The following is a 20,938-nucleotide window of genomic DNA, read 5'->3' as shown; positions in this document are numbered from 1 at the left end:
TTGGCATCGAAGGAATCTGAGAACTACGACTATATAATTACGGGAAGTGTATATTATTGTTATTATTATCTTCAATTTTGTTCATAATTTTATGTGTGGTGCGCCGTAGTTGGAAAAATCAAAAACCGATTTTTTTTAGCTGTTTCGGTGTGTTAGAGGAACTGGAATACAGAATTTTTGTATACTTTTTATGAAACACATAATTCTTAATGTTTTGACATTGATCAAAACAGTCTAGGTATTAAGAAAACTAAATATCTAACAATTACAACGTAGGTTCGTATCTCCAGTTAATATATATATATTTTAATTTCTAATAACGTAACAATGATAAATACTTATTTGCAAGTAATAAGAACATATTTTTATAACGTTCTAACAAGCAATATATACATAAGAATAATATTGGAACGCTCATGCCACTGCTTCTCTTGTCAAGTATCTCATCAACCACGATATTATTTAACACGTCTTACACCAAGCAAAACATTTAACGTTGAAGAAGTGACAGCCGTTATCAACGAAGACAGCAAGAAAGATTAAGCATAACGACACAATTTTTACTGTATTTTGACTACAAAATTAAAGACAAGTGACTTGGAAATCAATTTCATATATTAGTTTAATATTTATTAATATATCAATTAATTTGGAATATTATTATCCACACGTATATTAGTAGTAAAATTAAGAGTTATAGCTTAATTTAATATAGCTAGATTTCAGCTTCAAACCAGAAGAAGAAAAAAAAGAGAAAGGAAATTGAATGATTGCAACCGCTATACGCTGTAAAAAGTTTAATTACGTAGGCAGAGACGTCGTAAAAGACTAAACGCGGATGAAGGGCTAAATTGTCTGATACGTTCTGTAAAACGTCGAGAGCTGATTAACGAATTAAAAAAAATCCCGGCGCATACGATTACCAACCCTAGGATCAGAGATTAGCAAACTTCGTATTACATAAATACATCGAACAACGAACTAAAGATAAGCAACTGTGTATCCATTACTTGTTAAATAATAACACGAACTTGAATTATAGAACGAAATACTTACAAGGGACAATTCAAACTTTAATTAATTACTAGGTGTCATTTTCTCGATATTTTTGAAAGATTATTTTTTATAATCAATATGAAAAAGATTATATTTCTACAATATAATAAAGAAAATATACGTTGCGAAGGACAAAATGATAACTTTAAAAGAATTAATTACATAAAACGGAACGAAAAATGGTTATAGAAATTCGGTATGCTTAGGTGAAAAGATTAGTAATTATTTTTCATCGAGCAATTATTTGGGATTAAAAATGTAGTAGTTAAATACAGTAAACATTACGAATAAACTGCTGGTGTAACATAAAATACGAAATTGTATGCGATACAAAATTTGTTTTCTAGATCATCCTAGTGTTTTGCTTTTTCTAATGTCTCTTATTTACCAAAGTTAACAAACATGTTTAAAATAAATCTTAAATGACCAAATCAGGACCTACAGAGAGACATGCTGCACAATAAGATGCAAGAGGTTTCATTCCGATTGGTCAAGCCATCCCGGCGCAATAGGTGAACGTGCAAAAAAAAAAAAGTCGAATTGAGTAACCTCCTCCTTTTTCGAAGTCGGTTAAAAAACAATTAAAATTGATATAAAGACATTAAATAAATTCTTACTCTATCTTCTTCTTTCTTTGATTCTCAAATTTCTTCTTTACTTTCATCTTCAATCTTCTTTATTTCATATAAAAATGTTAAATAATATTTCTCTACCTTCTTTAATAAAGACTTCAAATGAAATCGTAGTTTCTTAAGCCTCGGTTACTTTATTCGTATTATCTCTTCTAACCTCGTCGTCAAACCTTTCTTCTTGCAACTTTAGAAATAAGAATTTATTAGCAGAACATTAATATCGTATTGCTTTATTCAAATAAAATTTTCTCTATCTCTGGCTTAGAACCGGACGGATCACAGTTTCGTTTCGTTTCGTCTCGTTCTACCTATACACGAAAGTCCCTGAAACGAGAACTGCCTACTTCCGAGTAATAAAGTCCAATGCCGTAATCATCGTGATTTAACGACACCGACCCAAGTGCTGCGGAGGGTCGGTCGTGCGATCGTGCGAATCGTTTTTCCGAGCCAAGCTTTCGCATCTTCTTCGTTCTGTCGTCGAGTATAAAAACAGACTGCGAAACTATATTGAATCAGTTTTGGTTGCAAGCCTGCGGAACATCTACAAAATTTCGTTCGATGTTCCCTTTTCATAGAAAATTACAATAATAATAATAACGATAAAATTCTCGACAGTGGAGATGGAGCAAAATGGACTCTTAAATAGATACGTTTTAAAGTCTTGAAGTTTATCGTTCTTCTTATTATTACTCAAACAATAATATGCACTCGAATAGAAGAAGAATGGAATTCAAGTACTCAGACATTGAAACAATGTTATTCAGCAGTAAAGTATTCGAAGAATGTTATTCGAAGAATGTTATTCGAACATTCAAATTGAAACAATAATATTCAAATACTTAAGTATTTGTATGATAGCATTCTAGTACTCGGATATTGAAACGATGCTATTCAACAGTCAAATATTGAAGTAACGGTATTCAAACACTTAAACATTAGAACAATGTTATTCGAATACACAAATGCTTGTATAATGGTAACTTTACATATTACATGGATACTGAAACAATGCTATTCAAATACTCAAACATTGAAATGAATTTAAGGTAGTTATTTCGAGATAGTCACGTTCAAAAATATAATTGCGTTATAATTGAATTTATAAAAATTCCGAATTTTTACATCGTTTTTCATAAAACTAGAGTGACCAATTTAAATTGTAATAGGCTCATACGATTTATATTTAATCGAAGAATAATCAAGTGATATTTTGTTATTATCCTCCATTAAATAAATTCACGGAACAACAATCGTAAATAGTCAAGTATCGACGCCACGGTATTCGACAGTGAAATATTCGAATAACTATGTTCACAAACTAGGATATTCAAAAGTTCTTATTGTTAGTAACATTCGAATCTTTTAAACTCGCCAGGATGAGCCCGATTCTAACCAAGCGTAATTTCTTACTTTCATACAAATCGTAAGTACTTCAAATATATCTACGTACTTCCTTATGAATTACATAATATTCAGAAAGTTTTGTTTCGGTTCGTCTGTATCAATAACAAGAGATCTATTCTGTTTGAACATGCTCGATACTTCCGCAAACGATTAATATCAGAGTGTTGCATCGAAAGTTACAAGAGCGTTACGTTTATCCGCATGCTCAACGCTCATTCTGAATTTCGTAATTCGCGTGAGTCACAAGCAGGACGAGGATATGCCGCTGCTCAGCATTTAAGGTAACCATAATCGGCGGATTAAGATTATATCGATTCAACCTTTTTACATTTCGAGCGATTCAAGTACCTCTTGACCTCTTTTATAGATTTAGAAGGTGCAACCTATTTGGGATTCTGGGTTAAGAGTCGATCATGGAAAATGACTGCTACTACCTCTCAATAATGTTTAATGTTGCTACAATTATCGTTGTAGAGAGTGTCGGCAGCTGAATTGGGGACAATTATGTTACTAGTTTTATGAGGCTATTATGAGGTTGCATAAAGTCATCTTTGAAGACTGAAAAAAAAAAAAAACTAGGGTGCCCCAAAAATGTTGGAGGTCCTTGAAAGGGGTGGCTGGGGAGGTGATTTGAAACAACTTTTTCCTTAGCGAAAATGTTGTCCGACGCTTCGTTAAGGAGATATTAACGGAAAACACTGACCAATCAGAGCGCGCGGATACCGATGGAGCGGCCGCGGTAGCGAAGGCTACGCGCTGAGCGGCCGCGTCAATATCCTTCGATGCACGTCGAATCACTTGTACGCGTACGAGAGCGGCTACCTAGCGCGTAGCCATCGCTATCGCGGCCGCTCCATCGGTATCCGCGCGCTCTGATTGGTCAGTGTTTTCCGTTAATATCTCCTCAACGAAGCCTCGGACAACAATTTCGCTAAGGAAAAAGTTGTTTCAAATCACCCCCTGAACCATCATTTTCAAGGACCTCCAACATTTTTTGGACACCCTGTATATACGTGTCGAATTGTTGAACCTCCAACATTTTTGTTTAAACTACAGTTATAAACGATTCAATGTAAAGACATTAATACAAAGAATACATTTCTACACCTAATATTGTCCTAAATTAACTATTGAGAGTATGCAAAAGTTTCCGCCGTTTTTTTTTTTATTTGAAAAACTCATTTATTAATAGACCAAAATGAAATATACCGTCGATTACAGAATTGTTCTTTGGCTGCTACAACCTTTGCTCACCTATCAGGTAAAGCATGGACTCCTTTGGAAAAGAATTCTTCATTTTTAGATGCGATCCAATCGTCGATCCATTTTTTACAACTTTCGAAAGAAGTGAAGTCTGCCAAACCGCTACTCATTAATTGACAAAGGTAATAGTCCGACGGAGGTATGTATATCCGGTGAATGAGGCGGGTTGGGTGGAAGTTCCCATTTGAAGGATTCCAATGTGTCCTTGACTGATTTGTGAAGATGTAGTCTTGCATTGCGTTGGAATATCACTTTATCATGTCTTTCGGCGTATTTCAACATTTTCAACGGTATAAAAAAACACGTAACTTTCGCAAAACAAAGAAAAAAACGGTTTCACAGAATATCATTGCCAAATGTTAAAAGAAAAAGTTACCAAGAATATAAATACAAATGTTTGCAAAATTCATAAAAGTTTGAACGCCGGAAACTTTTGCATACTCCTAATAAATAATACTGTAAGTAAAATCACGGAGATAAAAATGAGTCCTATTATAATTATAGTAAAGAGCAATTTAAATAAATTGACCAATGGAACAAACTTCCACGATGTGTACACTAATTTTATAAAGAGAACGCGTAAAAATAAGTGAAAAAATTAAATCAATTTTGTATAACTTTAGAAAATTTGTCCTTAAAGAACGATGGTAAATGTATATTGTTTTATGTAAATAAAAATGTTATTATTGGTACGCGCGAAGATTATACGCCGTATTATGCGCACGATGTTAATTTTCGCAGTTAACAAGCACCGTGGAATTCGAATCATGCGAATCCCCTATACAACCATCACGTCGAGCATCCGTACAGTATTTTTTAATCCGTTACCACTAACGCGTGTACCGTCGTCGGTACTAATTTGCCTTTGCTCGCGTACACACCGCTCGTGAAACAAAATTGATCGTTGTGCTTGAATAAATTCTCATTTAGTTAAAAAATTGTCGGCATTTTACGTTTGGTCGCTAATGATGAAAGCAAATGAAAACGTACATTTATTTTCAGAAATGAAACGTTTTCGTCTGCTTGCGAATTCACGCAGCTGTTCCTACTAACTAATCGACACTTTTATGCACTGGCACAAGAAAAAACAAACTAACAAATGGAATGAAATATTCGATCAATTCGACGAATAAGACTTTATTTAATATATTAATTAAAATATTACCCACCCATTTTATCTTTTCACTAGTCTTGCTTACATTTCCGTTAATTTACATTTCCATAAATAAAACATGTTGCAATAATGAAAGCCGGAAGTAAAATTACTTATTATGTACCATTATTCTCTTTTTTGTAAGAAAAATTGTCTAAACAACTGTGGAATCGAATGAATTATTACTCGAATAAAAAAAAAAAAGATAAAAAAAACTCGGTCACGCAGTAATCGTTAGTCGTCTTTTCTTATGTTTGTTGTTTATTATTCGAATGTTTGTCCCTCTATATCACAAACAAGAAGTACATACATAGTTTGAGGATGACGTGCACGTGAAATTCGTCTTCCAAGCAAACTGCACGTATTGGCACTAATTTTCACGTGTGAAAACATTTGGCTAGCATTAAAACGACCTACGAACAGTTACGCGTCACATTATTCGGCAAATTTGTTACATTACTAGAATTTTTGTAATATCTGTGTAATAGTAAATAAAGGACCATTAGATTATACGTTGATATGCGGTTTTTAGTCGTTACGTACAATTTTAATGTATAATAAAAAGAAATCGTTCGAATCGGTAAGTGTACAATTTTTAATAATCTGTACACTGTATGTATAGAGTCATTGTAATGGAGACTATCGTCAACGACCTAGAAGATTGGTAATGTACCCTATAATAAAAAAATTACGATTAAATATTTCTATTTAAAGTAAAGTTATAAATGATTGAATATAACGGCATAGAATGAATTCATACACCGAATAGATTCGACGTATGTTGGTTTTATGCAGTAGCGTGTAAAAGTAATCGACTGAGCACCAGGGCGGATGGTCCGCCTATAACTTGCACGTTTAAGAATTTTGCTATCTGAAAATAGACTAATTGACTTATGTAATTCGGTATACGCGGTCCCTCGGGTTTTCGGGCGTCAACGAAACTGCACGGTTTCCAATGACGAGAACGCACACCGGTCGCGCGATGCAATATTACGAAAGAATCTTTGATCTTCGCCGGTTTCAAAGCACGCGTACCTGCGACAAATGCATGTGCCTTTATCGCGAACGAACTCGTCATCTTTATTAAACTATTCGCAGTTACCATTCGACACCGGTTCTCGGTTACATATTACTCTGTATGCACCTCTTTGTAGACAAAAAAAGGCATCTTCGTTTTATTTTTCTAGATATTACGTTAGACAAAATCTATAGTAACTTTTTCAATAATTAACTCTTTGACTGCGAAGGGTGTATATATATACGCCCCTCGAGAAATATCTCAGAAAAATGTTTATATTCGTTAAATCAATTTTTCTAAGAATATCAGCTTATAGGGAATGATGAGAGAAAACTTTTTTGTATTCACAGTTTATTCATAGGACGCTTAGTTTTGAAAAGAAAAATTGCAAAGTTACAAGTTCGTTACAAAAATTGAATTTCAGGAAAAAAGGTCTTCTAAGTTTTCAATTTTTATCTCTGAAAATAAACGTTGTATGACTAAACTGTACATATGAAAAAAGTTTCGTCTCATCATCCCCTATAAGCTGATATTTTTTTCAAATTCGATTGTACGACTGTTGTTTTTTTTCCTTGAGACAAGAACAGGGTCAGACCACTACGAGATCTCAGGAAAAAGGTCTTTTTAGGTTACAGTGAGGACTAACTTGATCCAGGTTATTAAGATAGAAGAAAAAATTTAACCAAATACTACAAGAAATAATGCACAAAAGACAGTAATGTTGTCTTGTAATACGGGTGAGCATGCATTAAAAAACCATTATAGTTGTTTTAGCAGTGCGACATATGTTTTACCTATTACAACAAGTAAAGGAGCATATAACATCATCAATAAAAGAGTAAGTGAAATCCATAATTAAAAGTAGATAGTGTTTACCATTATTTAATAACTAGTTTTGTGCACTTAAAGTATATCTACTATCGTAAATTCTTGTGCATTTTCTGTTTCTACAGTCTTTGATTGATATAAGCAGCGATAGTCATTCCAATAAGAGGAAACGAAGGGATGAATTGCTTGTTTCATGAAGCAAATAATAGAGTATACAATGGAAGGAATTAAGTGATCTGTATATAATGTTAGTATGAAAATTATAATTTCTATTTTTATTTTAAGCTCCACTTAATTTAGTGCTTTCCAACTATGCGCAGCTAAAATGCTGTGTTCAACAGTGCTGACGTTCAGACCCTAATGACAACTCATGCAAAGTTCAATGATAACACCTTGAGTCCTCTACTTCTTCACGTAGTTGGTGTAACTTTTTTACTTTTTTGAAGTTTTTTTATCAAATCTGAGTTACGAAAAACAAGAGACAGTCATCTACTGATTCACAAAGGAAGAACACAAAGTTGAACAGTCAGTTGAATGTGGATGACATAAAATAAATAGTATTCCACGTGGGTTTACATATATGTACAAAAACAGATTCAACTATAATATATTGATATATGTATACTAATGTAGAAAAACCTCTTTTGAGTTACAGACTGTTTCTTCATATGTATGAAATTTTCAATGAGGCATATCTGCGTTACCTGCTTCAGGCACAAATTTTAATCAGTGATAGAAATATAACCTCTACGTTGAATTAATCTCTCTGCTAAAATTATTATATATATACTTTCAAACATGCAATATGAAAATTATATATAGAAGAAATCGTACATAAGTTTGCACAAAAATAGAATATTTTGTGTACTTTACATTTTCTTTAACTTTACCGCACATAATAGTACTGTGACCAGAATGAAGAGGTTACACCTATCATTTGATAAGCATATCAAGTATCGGGAACACTTTTATTATTATTCGATTTGAAATCAATTTGACTATCAAAATTCCCTGGACCTAACCTCTAAAAAAGCCCACAGGTCTGTGTTCTCGAGTGGACGGCGATGCGAGGATCCCACTCAACGTGGTTTGACGTTTATTGCACGCCTGTAAATCATCTTGACTTGTGTCCTCGAACTAGGGCTGGGACTATTAAATATTTTATACGTATACAGGGTGTCACGCCTAAACCAGGCCACTTGAATATCTCTTCCAATTGTGATAATACAAAAAAATATTTTACATGCAATTTGAATGATTTAAAAAGTCCTATACACTACAATATACTTTTTTTTCAACGTCATATTCTTTAAGGAGATTTCAAGGTAATCGATGATTTTTTACTAGTAAATACATATGTTTTCCTATCGCATTACGTAGTTGACATTAAAGTACGTTCAGATATGTATAATAATATGATCTTCAAATAACAATTTATTCGAAAAATTCAACTGAAACGTAAAATCGATGCCATCGAAAATCATAGACTTCTACAATGACGCAACGAGCGAGAATCTCTAAATATAAACAAACATTACTGTTTGAGAACATTTAAAAGAATTTGTTTACAAACAAACAACCAATATTTCCCGATAACATGAAAAACAAAATAGGTGTACGATTTGTATTGACAACCATTATCATAATATCCTTGACAACATATTTGAAAGTCATAAAAAATCGAAGTGGCAAGGTTCTCCGGCAACTTCATCAAAAGATTAGCTCACCTCTGTCATTTAACTGTAAGAAAAACGAAATCGATGCCTTCGCTAGTTCCCGAGAAAACAGATTGTAACAGTTTGTACGGGACATTCTGTACACACACGGTTGTACACAAAATATTCGAATTATGCTCGCCGAAAATTAGTAGTGAAAATGATGGAATAATCGAATAGAAAAGAAATTCTACAGGTAGTCTCAGCTCTGCCGTGAACGCAATCACCGGGTAAGGAATTTTGTAATTTAGGCCTGAAAGATATTCGTGTATACAGGGTGCCCTAAAAATGTTGTAACACCTTGAAAGGGGTGGTCCAGGAGGTGATTTGAAACAACTTTTTCCTTAGCGAAAATGTTGTCCGAGGCTTCGTTAACGAGATATTAACAAAAAGATCCGACCAATCAGAACGCGAGTATCCCGGTGGAGCGTTGGCTACGCGCTAGGCGGCTGCGCTCATACGCTACCGCGACCGCTCCACCGGTATACTCGCCCTCTGATTGGTCGGGGTTTTCCGTTAATATCTCCTCAACGATGCCTCAGACAACATTTTCGCTAAGGAAAAAGTTGTTTTAAATCATCTTCCGAACCACCCATTTCAAGGTGTTACAACATTTTTGGAACACCCTGTATACATGTCGAAAGAAACGGCTACCGTAGGGAATTGAGCGCAGGGCGGAGCCTAGGAGTCCTCCAGGTTACCTCGGCCCTCTGATCAATATTAATACGGTAACACCAGTAAGAGGGCGAATGGGTGAAACCACTGGTGATATAGGGCAAATGATGAGAAATATGGGAATGAATTATCGTGTGTTCGATCGAGTTCGAATCGTACATACACCAGATAGATGCACGACGCGATAGGGAGAGAAAACATTGAGTAAAAAAGGAAAGGCAAGGTTCAGAGGAGCGAGAAAGAAGATACAGAGAGATGTAGGGCCGTATCACGTGGTGAAACCTAGGGTTTTGCCCATCACTGGCTACAGCTTGGACGGAGATGGGACACAATTTTATTCGTATAATAAATAACGAAAAATTCTGTGTAGCGGTTTATGCTATTAAATGATCAAATGTTTGCTTAATCATTATAAAATATTTCATTCTATAATTCAAATTTTGTGTGGTCAGCAAATGACAAATTGTGACCATTTCTTATCCTTGGATGATCTCTTAGAAGAGAAAAGGTAACATAACCGGAACGTCGATTAAAATTCTGGTCCAATGATGAAATGTTCTATCTAATGCTCTCGCTATCAAATGAATATTCCTCGAATAATGGATGAATAGTTTACACTTTTTTCGAAATTTGTATCTAGTCTCCAGCAGAGTTGAACAAAAGTATCGTATAATTTATTCGAATAACAGATGACAAATAGAAAATCTATATCGCGGATGATGTACGAAACATGTATACGATTGTCAAACAAAAGTAAATAAAATAAATTTGTAAGCTTCTATTCGTTCGATGCGAAATATAATTCGATTGTGTAATTCTCATTATAATTTTTGTCAAGTAAATAACGCATCACAAGCTATTTAGTTTTTATATATTATTCGAATTGTTGTCTCTGGATTCCAGAGATTAACCTTCAGGCTACGAACTGTAACATTCCAGGCGAATGGCGGACGCCGGGTCAATCTGACCCACGATAAAATTAATTCCGTGCGCACACCGGAAGGAAGTTCTATATTCGACTTTTTGTATCACGTCCACCTTATATTTTTCGGTTACTTTTCTAATATGTATCCGTCACTGATGTGCAAAACCCTAGGTTTCGAATAAATCTGAAGTTTGCCGATATGTTTGTCTCGCTTCCTCTTTTGAACATTTTCCAGAGAAAGTAAACGAGACAAACGCATCAGCAAACTTCAGATTTATTCGAAGCCTAGGGTTTTGCCCATCTCTGGACTATCCCTCATTAAAATTGAAAACGGTATTCTCAAGACTGAACAAATGATAGTTCCAGGGGATATTGTTTCCATGGAATTATGAACAGCAAACTTTTCGATTTCAATTGTCACTAGCTTCATGAAATTGAACCTAACTGTTCTCCAACTGTCTTCCTTTATAGAAATATTACAGTATTCACAGTACCTGTAGCGTAGGGGTTGAGAAAATCTTAATCCGGCACTGGAGAGGATACACGCTATCGATAAATTGTGTATTTACCGCCAATCTAGGTAGTTCCACAGTCTCGTCGGTGCCCACCTCGACGGTCGAAATACCACAGGAGAGACCCTCGTTTCTTGTCCTAGCACGCAGCATGCAACACCTTTGTAATCCCTTGGGCCGGTCTACGGCACGTCATCAGCGAAAATTGTTCGCAGGAAATCAGGGCTGCTTACTGTCAACGACTCTAAAGGAGCCAGGGATCAGGGTTGAGGCACTCTATTCACTCACGGTACACGCACTTTTCTTCTTGGCTTCGAGGAAAGCTTCTAGCGAATCTGTACGTGCGAGAAGCCACGGCTTATTTATTGCAACTGTCGTCGCTGTCACTTATATCCTCTGGTATATTGGCTCCGTCAATTATCCACGGTTACTCGCTTGTGTCTCACCCGCGGCTGAGATTACGAATCGTTCGCGTTCAGGTATCGGTACAAACAAAATCGTTAAGAAATATTAGCTCGCCCTCATAAGTTCGGCCACGATACGTCCGCGTATTGCATTATTTCGAGAACAACTGTGCGATTGCGATTCTTGAGCCTCGAGCTGTTCCGGTGGTGCCCCCCCATGGCGAGCGCAACCATAGTTCACAGCGAAGATAGAGAGCCCTCTACAATTACGATTGTGCGACCATGAAAAACGATCAAATTTTTCGGATGCTTCTCAAATTCACCGCTAGAGGGATACGAAAAGCAGCTTCTGCTAGTAATCCTCTAGACTCTAGGCAGTGATGGACATTCGTGGGACTTTTCCTTCGAGGAATTCCTTTCTGCGCACGCGTCACGTAAGTGACGTCACAGCTACATGTCGTCTGCTACCATACATGTATACGAATCGCAAGAGGAGGTGTATTTAAGGGGCCTTTGCAATTTTCCCGCGTTTTTAATGGACAAATAACGTACAAAAGTATTAGTGCTTATTAGTACAAAAGTGTTTGTAGCTATAGCTACTTTCTGAAAATGCTTGCATTTTTTTCCTGTGATCGAACTACTGTGATTTAATTTCAAATCGATTAAAATATGAAATTAGTTTTATTTAAATGTATTCAGTTAATATTGGTATGCTTCCAATATATGATTGTATATGTATGTTTCATGTATTTGTATCTTATGTTCATTTCTATGTGCAATATTTTTGTCCGAATACTGGTAAGGCTTTCTGCAGTCTCCTTACTCTTAGCAATAAATGTTGGTATTCATGTAATAAATCGGCTGCAGACGTAAAAACTAAATAATTAATGAATTGTTTTCCACTTTTTATTGTACATCTATGCTATTTTCCTTCATAAAAACTTTTCTCTTTCCCTATAACTTCCTTACATTTTGTTCCTTAATGGGATCCAATGGTACCCTAAATTTTAAGTAAATTGTATACAGCAGTGAGGACTGCAACGCTCGCTCCAATGCGCATGATCAGGAAAAAACCCACGAATGTCCACCACTGCCTCTAGGTAACGATCAAACTAACCGACACCAGGCAAAAAGTGAAAATGACCATTCTGGCATCAAAGTAAAACTAAAACTTTATAAATAATAAAAGTACGTTTGCTATCTTCATTTTATTCCAGGAGTCGCGGAAAAAGTAGGAAACTCCGGGACAAGGACAGAGAGGGCGATACAAAAATTGCAAGAGAGACGAGGACAGGGCGATTAGGCTAGCTTGATTTTTTTTCCAGGATATTGAAGCAAAAAAGCAATATTTTCTAATAATTCTGGTTTTAATATATTCGTTACACTTTGGCGGATGCGACTCCAAGGCCTGATTTTGCAATTTCGGCCTTAAAACTTTATAAACAATAAAAGTATGTTTGCTATCTTCATTTTATTGTTTTATAAAGTTTTAAGGCCGAAATTGCAAAATCAGGCCTTGGAGTCGCATCCGCCAAAGTGTAACGAATATATTAAAACCAGAATTATTAGAAACAATTGCTTCTTTGCTTCAATATCTTGGAAAAAAGTCATGCTAGCTTAATCGCCCTGTCCTCGTCTGTCCTGCAATTGTTGTATCGCCCTCTCTGTCCTTGTCCCGGAGTTTCCTACTTTTTTCGCGACTGTCGCTGAAGTCAACTCGGAGTTTGGCTCTGGCTCCCGCGCAAAGTAAAATTTGATATCTTTTGGCATATTTTTCTCAGCTATGCCTTATCCAATCGTACCAAACCTTTTTTTTAGATTGTTCTACGAAGTTTAAACTACAAAACAACAATGAGTTTTTTTTTCAAAAAACAAAAGAAAACAGGACAACTTTGAAAAAAAATTCGTTTGTTTTTTTACACTTTTTTTTGCGCCGACTACGAAAAGGTTATTTAACATAATTTAATATAAAGGGAATGGAAATTATTTCACATTTTTAAGCAATTCTATCTAGAACTGGCGAGTATTCATATAAATTAACTAGAAATTATTTCATACTTTTTAGTCCAGTTTTCATCTTTAATATCTCAATATTGTACTAATGAAAAAATTGTATATATCTCATTGTTTTGATTTTAACTTATATAACGTTACGTACACAAAATGACTATATCTATGACAACTATATTGAAATTCTGACAATGTTACCAGTTTATCAATGTTAAAGTCATGCAATGAATAAGCAATTCTTAATTAGTGAAAAGGTCTTCATTTTAATGTAAACACACGGTTCCTTTATAGAAAGCACAATGCCTATTGTTTGCGAATCGGCTCTTGCATGACGCGCCGTGAGGCTGCCGGCGTCGCATCGATCAGTCATCGATCGAGAGCGGGCGCTCTTGTCCAGCGGATGAGATTTCGGCCGTTTTCGGAACACACACCGACGCGTGCTCGCGCCACGTGCGCTGAGAAGCCATTGTGAATCTAGTATTCAAAGCAAACGCATCGCGCATAGCCTTTTTTGGAACAGGTTAGCCTTTGGATTAACAGTTATACCAGTATCACTCAAGTTCAGCTCAGTTTCGTAGTTAGACTCATCCAGAAGTGCGATAAAGTGAAATTCCACGCATCAGTGCACCAGCTCAGCATCCAGGCGACTGAATTTACATATTAACGGCGCCAGGCGGTGTAGCCAACTCAAAGGAAACGCTCTCTGCATCGTCCAGCCAGCTCACTCATCAATTGCATATCTTATTTTGACAGGTAGCTCACACGTCATTTCCATAAGACCTTGACTCTCTCTCTCTCTCTCTCTCTCTCTCTGATTGTACCGAATTGACGAGAAATAAAAGTTGTATTTAATAACTAAGAACGAGAGCATTCATTTCTGCAGTCCGCGCGAACCTAACACCCGTTCGCGAACACCTGTAATTTACTAACATATTTAAATGACAACAATGAATAGGACATCTTTCATTTAAACTTCGCTACTTGTAAAATCGCAAAAGCATTTAAGCGACGAAAATAAATGAAAAATATCAAAAGAGTAATGTTACCACATTTTCATTGTTCACGCGTCGCTACAATTCAATCATAGTCCATTTCTTGACTCTAACACATTTTTATTTCACTTCTTCGTACACTTATTACAAAAGAAGCAATAACATTCGTTCGAAAACTTGGTGCGTATACAAATATTCAACATACTCCGTAGTCACAGACTGAAAAAACGGAAGGAAAATACATTTCACCGTAATATGTAAGTAATCGTAAGTAAATACATACAGTGAGTCCTCGAGTTACGCGGATTTTTAAGATACCTGGTTGTGCCACCTCTTATGTTCTTGTACTAGTGGTGTGCGGGATCCCGGTCGGGACGGGAATTCCTCCCGGGATCGGGATTGAATCCCGAGAATTTCGAAATCCCGAATACATCCGGGATTCCCGTGAATTTCCGAGATCCCGAAACCATTCGGGATTCCCGAGAACTTCGAGATCCCGTAAATGTTTGGGATTCCCGGAAATTTCAAAATCCCGTACATTCGGATTGCTGAAATTTTCAAGAATAACAACACTTTCGGAAATCCCAGATATTATTCTGCAGAGTGTCCCAAAAATGTTGTAACACATTGAAAGAGGTAGTTCGGGAGGTGATTTGAAACAACTTTTTCCTTTGCAAAAATATCGGATGGGACTTCGTTAAGTAGATATTAATAAAAAAAACCGACCAATCAGAGCGCGCGGATACCGTTGGAGCGGCCGCGGTAGCGAAGGCTACGCGCTGAGCGGCCGCGTCAATATCCTTCGATGCACGTCGAATCACTTGTACGCGTACGAGAGCGGCTACCTAGCGCGTAGCCATCGCTATCGCGGCCGCTCCATCGGTATCCGCGCGCTCTGATTGGTCAGTGTTTTCCGTTAATATCTCCTCAACGAAGCCTCGGACAACAATTTCGCTAAGGAAAAAGTTGTTTCAAATCACCCCCTGAACCACCATTTTCAAGGACCTCCAACATTTTTTGGACACCCTGTATATCCCGTACATTGTCGGGAATCCCGAACATTTTCGAGATCCCGTACATTCTCGGGAATCCCGGAATTTTACGTGAATCCCGCACACCCCTATCTTGTACATATTTTCTATGTATATATTCACACGTAAAATAAAGTTCTCTTACCATAAAGATGTACATATGGTTTTGTTTAACGTTACTTCACCTTTATTACAAAGACTGCGTACCAAATGTTGGGTCTTACCGAAGCAGGAGCAGAAGAGGTACGTACCCCAGGGCGTCACATTACAATGTTATTCTTAAAGGTAAACAAAACTAGTATAGCACTTTACCTATTATTTGTCTTGTTACATTATTAACTTGATAATTAATATGAAAGAATCAGTTCATCTTTCAAAACTCAACATTTGAATTTTATGCTCTATAATCTTTTGATATTTCATCTTTAAGCGATCATGTCGACACCAACAGACATCATCGCGAAGGTAGATTCGCTTATTTCGAGTTTTCCATAAAAAATTCGAGACGAAGATTTGTTTTTTACAATAACGCAAAACATCCATATTTGCTGTTACACTCACTGCAAAGATAATGGGCGAAGAGTGCCGCATTCCATTGTTGCCTCAAGTGCCAAAATATTTCGGCACAGCCTTGACCAAATGTATTGTACGAAGAAAGAAAGATCGAGTGTAGTAGAAATTGCTAGTCGTACGAAGTCAAACGTTTTAATCAGCTTTTCTAACAAGGGAACACATCGAACCGACACACGCCGATTTCAACGAAACTTATGTGACAATTTAGTTCTCAAGAAAATACTTGATCCGTATTTTTTTATATCTGCCATCGTCCATATTAAAGGGGTGATAACAGCACTCAAAGTTAAGTTAATAATGACTAATGTATATAATTCTCAGAATAATGAAACTCTATGAAAAAAAAGGTTTAAGACATAAATGTTCTTTCCATCAAGAACATTTTAACGCAACCAGATCTTCACAACGCAGGAGGTGATTTCAAATTATATAGGGTGTCCCAAAAGTCGGGGAGGAGCCGGAAATGGGGGGTAGCTGAGACGATTCTGAACAACAATTTCCTTTGCAAAAATGTCGGATGGGGTTTCGTTAAGGAGATATTAAGCGAAAACCCCGACCAATCAGAGCGCGCGTAGACCGTTGAAGCGGCCGCGGTAGCGAAGGTTACGCGCTGACGGCCGCGCCTGTACGCGACAAGTGACCTCGACGTGCATCGAAGGACATTGACGCTGCCGCCTAGCGCGTAGCCTTCGCTACCGCGGCCGCTCCAACGGTCTACGCGCGCTCTGATTGGTCGGGGCTTAATATCTCCTTAACGAAGCCTTATCCGACATTTTTGCAAAGGAAATTGTTGTTCAGAATCGTCTCAGCTACCCCCGGCTCCTCCCCGACTTTTGGGACACTCTGCATGTCTAATAATAATATGTAAAAAAGAAACAAAAAAAAAACACGTCTCTATGTTTGTCCACAGTTTCTATACACAAAGTTGTAAAGAAATAGATTAACATTTAGTAAAAAATAATAAACAAAAATGATGAATTTTCAATATATTATTTAAACAAATAATGTTTTCATAGAAATTAAAATTTTCTTATGTAGAAAAATTCCCTATTTATAGACCCACAATTAAGAAAAGAAAGCTTCGTATCATCTCCTTTAATTTCGAACATATTTCCAAAAATATATTTTGCACCCTTAACTTTGAGGGCTGTTATCACACCTTTAATGTGGACGATGGCAGATATAAAAAAATACAGATGAAGTATTTTCTTGAGAACTAAATTACCACATAAGTTTCATTGAAATCGGGGTGTGCCGATTCGATATGTTCCTTTGTAAGGTCTGCGACAAAGCACCAATAACTATATCGATAATATTCGCTTTACCAATGGTATCACATTATTCTTAACTTAGAACTCATCTTTCTTTCTCCTCACAATACATCATACATATGTAATTCGATTTACGCTGTATCCGACCTAAGGTCGATGAATCAAAGGAGCGTACACCCGTAGGAGAGTGAAAACAATCCTATACTTTTTTCCTCTTATTTCTAAAAAGATCGATCTTTTGATAAAGTTTTGGAAATACTTCCTAACATTCGCAAAATTGAGAGGCGATGTGACTGAGTGTCTCTACTTTAAAGTAAACATTTTATTGTGAAACATGTATCACTGTACATTTGTTGATAAATATCAATGTAATTATTAACATAAATATTGTAATTTTTCTAGTCAATTAGATTTATTGAATTATAAATTAGTTGATCTCATTGTATAGTGTTAAACTATAGTCTTTTTACTATTAACGAGATAAAACGGTCATCTGGTCCACAATGTTAAAAGAATGGCGCAATCTACGAACGTAGATGTCACCACTGTTTCAGACGCATCCTTTTCGCGTGCGAATTATACATCTGGTATAGTAAACCACTATCACAGCTCGCTCAACGTTTTTTTTTTTTTATATTTAGATATATACATAAGAATATACATATATTTTCTGTACCCTGTATATTGCACATCTCATTTTGTGCAAATACGACGCAAATCGCTTTTGCTGAAACATGTTCTCCCAAGAATATGGCAATAAATGTAAACTGTAGCTAAAATCAGTTGGACAAAATGATAGTACGCTATATGTCAAATATGTTTATAAAATAAATAAAAAGTTTAGTAACATTTTGAAATCTCATTTTTTCTCTATAAAATTTAAACTTTTCATTAATGAGCATTAATGATTGTCGTTATTTCGCGCAATTTATATGCGGTGATTTAAGTTCAAAATGCTTCTGTCTGTGATATGATGTTAGTGGAGTTTGATGTTTCAATGTTTAGTGTTTTCTTACTGTGAAATGCAGCGCATTTTTTTTTTTACTTATTTCAATATGCTGTTGCAGTCATTTGCTTTGCTATTTTTTTTAGAATTGAAAGCTGGGTTCTAATGTTGTTATTGTTTATCCATTACTTTTCTTGTTTCCATAATTCGAAAAATCTCTTAATACATTCTCAATGTTCTTCTAGAGAATACTTCTATGTACATGATCGTAGAATTTTATCAATTTCATTTTTATCTAGAACTTTCCCTCTATCTATTTTCAAAATAAATTGGATAACTGTACACTTTAATACTTCTCAGAAATACACTTAACACTTCTGCTTTTCTTGATATCTTTGTAGCAATTAATAAGAAATTTAACAAGCACAAACGTTCGAAATGGGCAAGTACATATCTTGTCCAACCAATTTTAGCTTTTGTTTAGATTTCTTTTCATAGCCTCTGTAAAGCTCGTCCCGCGAAAGCGATTTTCGGTATGTATATATAAAATGGGACGTGTAATACATAGATCGTATAAAATATATTTATTGTTACGTATATCCCTCACCGTATATCTATAAGTGACAAAAATCTGAATTTTATAAATGTAATTGTATAACTGGAAACAATCTCAAAACATTGGTCTGTTTTTGACCCTCCAGAATGTACACACCCCTTAACCGCGCAAGCCGAGGACTACTGTGTATTAAAATCTCATTAAATGAACGCTTTGCTTTGAACAGCGTGTGTTTCAGTGTGGTAAGAAAAATATGCATAGAAAAATATGACCGGCTACGTAATAAATCGCACAATTAAAGGCGTGAGCACAACGTTACGTGTATCTTCTCGATATAGCTGTCACAGTTTCTTTCTCATCGCGGAGAGTAATTGAGAGAGAACGTCGGATACAATGGTTATTAGTAATTAGTCGCTTACAAATGATATGCTTAGTGAATTGTGTTTCGTTTCCCGTACGTTTTACGATTACGCTCATATACAATCGGTAGAAGAGACATAGTGAACTTCTATCGCATAGAGATGGGCAAAATAGTTATCTAAATAAAAAGTTCAACTAACAAATAAATGACATACGCAATCTTTTATCCTTTATTCGCTTAATAATTTAACTAGAATTCGAATTGTAAAGTAAAATTGTATTTTATGTCGAACAAATCAAAGTTTATTCGAATAATTGTTAAATCGAATCAATTTCTAATTAGAACACAGTTTTAACCGTCTCTGTTTCTAGATTACGTGTTATAAAATTTTTCAGCCTTGTTTCAGCTATCAAATACAATTATCAATTTTAGCTTCACGATTTTGTGTAATTTTGCTTAATTTATGACATCGCTATATCTCGTTTGCCGATTGTATTTATTTGTTTTTTTTTGTGTTAGTTCTACACATGTATAGTCGGTGGAAGAGACATAGTAGAGTCATAAACTAAGTGAAACGAGAAAATGGGACATTCATACAATTTTTATTTAAATACAAATTTCGAATAACGAATAAAACGTGAATAATTCCTCTATTTTAATTTTGTATTGATTCAAGGAAGAACGTTAATTTATTAAATGAAAATTAGAATTTGCACGGTAGAATGAAATATTTCATGGTAAACAAATACAAATTTAAACGTTTAATCAAATAAACGTCACGCATAAATTGCTGTGCGTTCGCTTTATTCGTTATTTATTTTTCGAGTAACGACAAATTTCGTTAAACGTCGACTTTCTGTATCTCGTCTACCGACTATACAAATCCCTATAGATGAGACACATACATATAATATAAATGCCTTTCGATACCTTTCTGTCACTACCTCTGTAAAGTATGGAGATATACAATATATTTCGATTCGCAGGTGTAATTTTGTGAATATGGACTAGAAAATAGGACTGATCCCTAAATAATCTGTCGCAATAATTTTAATACAGAAAGTTAAACATCCATGCTATTAAAAAAAAATGATTAAGATTTTCGTTCGTATTTTCAGCTTTCTTTTTAAAACCCAATGACGTTATTTCGTTTCAGAAAAATAATTACGAAAATGAAGTTCATGAAATCTGTTTCAAAGTATATTACAAAATTAAGGTGGATATTTGACCACAAATAACATGAAACATCAGTATAATGGAAATGTATAAACGGAATGAATATTGCGGGAGCGTCTTAATAGCAATATGGACCGCAGGACAAACTAGTGAGCTAGGACCTTTAGTTTGTTTAGACTTTTAGATATCGCATACTAAAAACACATTAACCATCACGTGTAACGTGATATCACTTTCACAACTATATAGGGTGTTCAGGCTATTACTAACCAGCGTTTTTTTCGTAAATGGTACATATGACACAAAAATGAAAGAGGAAAAATTTATACTCTTTTTTGTGTGCAAAGTAACTAGGCATATACAGGGTGTCCCAAAAATGTTGTAACACCTTGAAAGAGGTGGTTCGGGAGGTGATTTGAAACAACTTTTTCCTTAGC

The 20,938-nt window shown here is 35.5% G+C and overlaps 1 protein-coding gene across 5 annotated transcripts in view; it reads right to left on the bottom strand.

Moving 5' to 3' along the window:
* LOC128891172 (GTPase-activating protein skywalker) overlaps positions 1–11,788 on the bottom strand; it is a 40,036-nt gene extending 28,248 nt beyond the window's left edge. For 2 of the 5 annotated variants that reach the window (XM_054150463.1, XM_054150462.1), the window contains exon 1: positions 11,239–11,787. The gene's annotated coding sequence lies outside the window, so the exon portion shown is untranslated. Of the gene's footprint in view, positions 1–11,163 lie in introns of all 5 variants that reach the window. The other 3 variants (XM_054150461.1, XM_054150460.1, XM_054150465.1) reach the window with 3 other exon arrangements.
* Between the last annotated feature and the right edge of the window lie 9,150 nt (positions 11,789–20,938).

This window comes from Hylaeus anthracinus, unplaced genomic scaffold (assembly GCF_026225885.1).
Source record: "Hylaeus anthracinus isolate JK02 unplaced genomic scaffold, UHH_iyHylAnth1.0_haploid 12001, whole genome shotgun sequence".
NCBI classification, from domain to species: domain Eukaryota; kingdom Metazoa; phylum Arthropoda; class Insecta; order Hymenoptera; family Colletidae; genus Hylaeus; species Hylaeus anthracinus.
The sequence above is the reverse complement of the archived record's forward strand: the minus strand, read 5'-3'. Positions and strand labels throughout refer to the sequence as shown.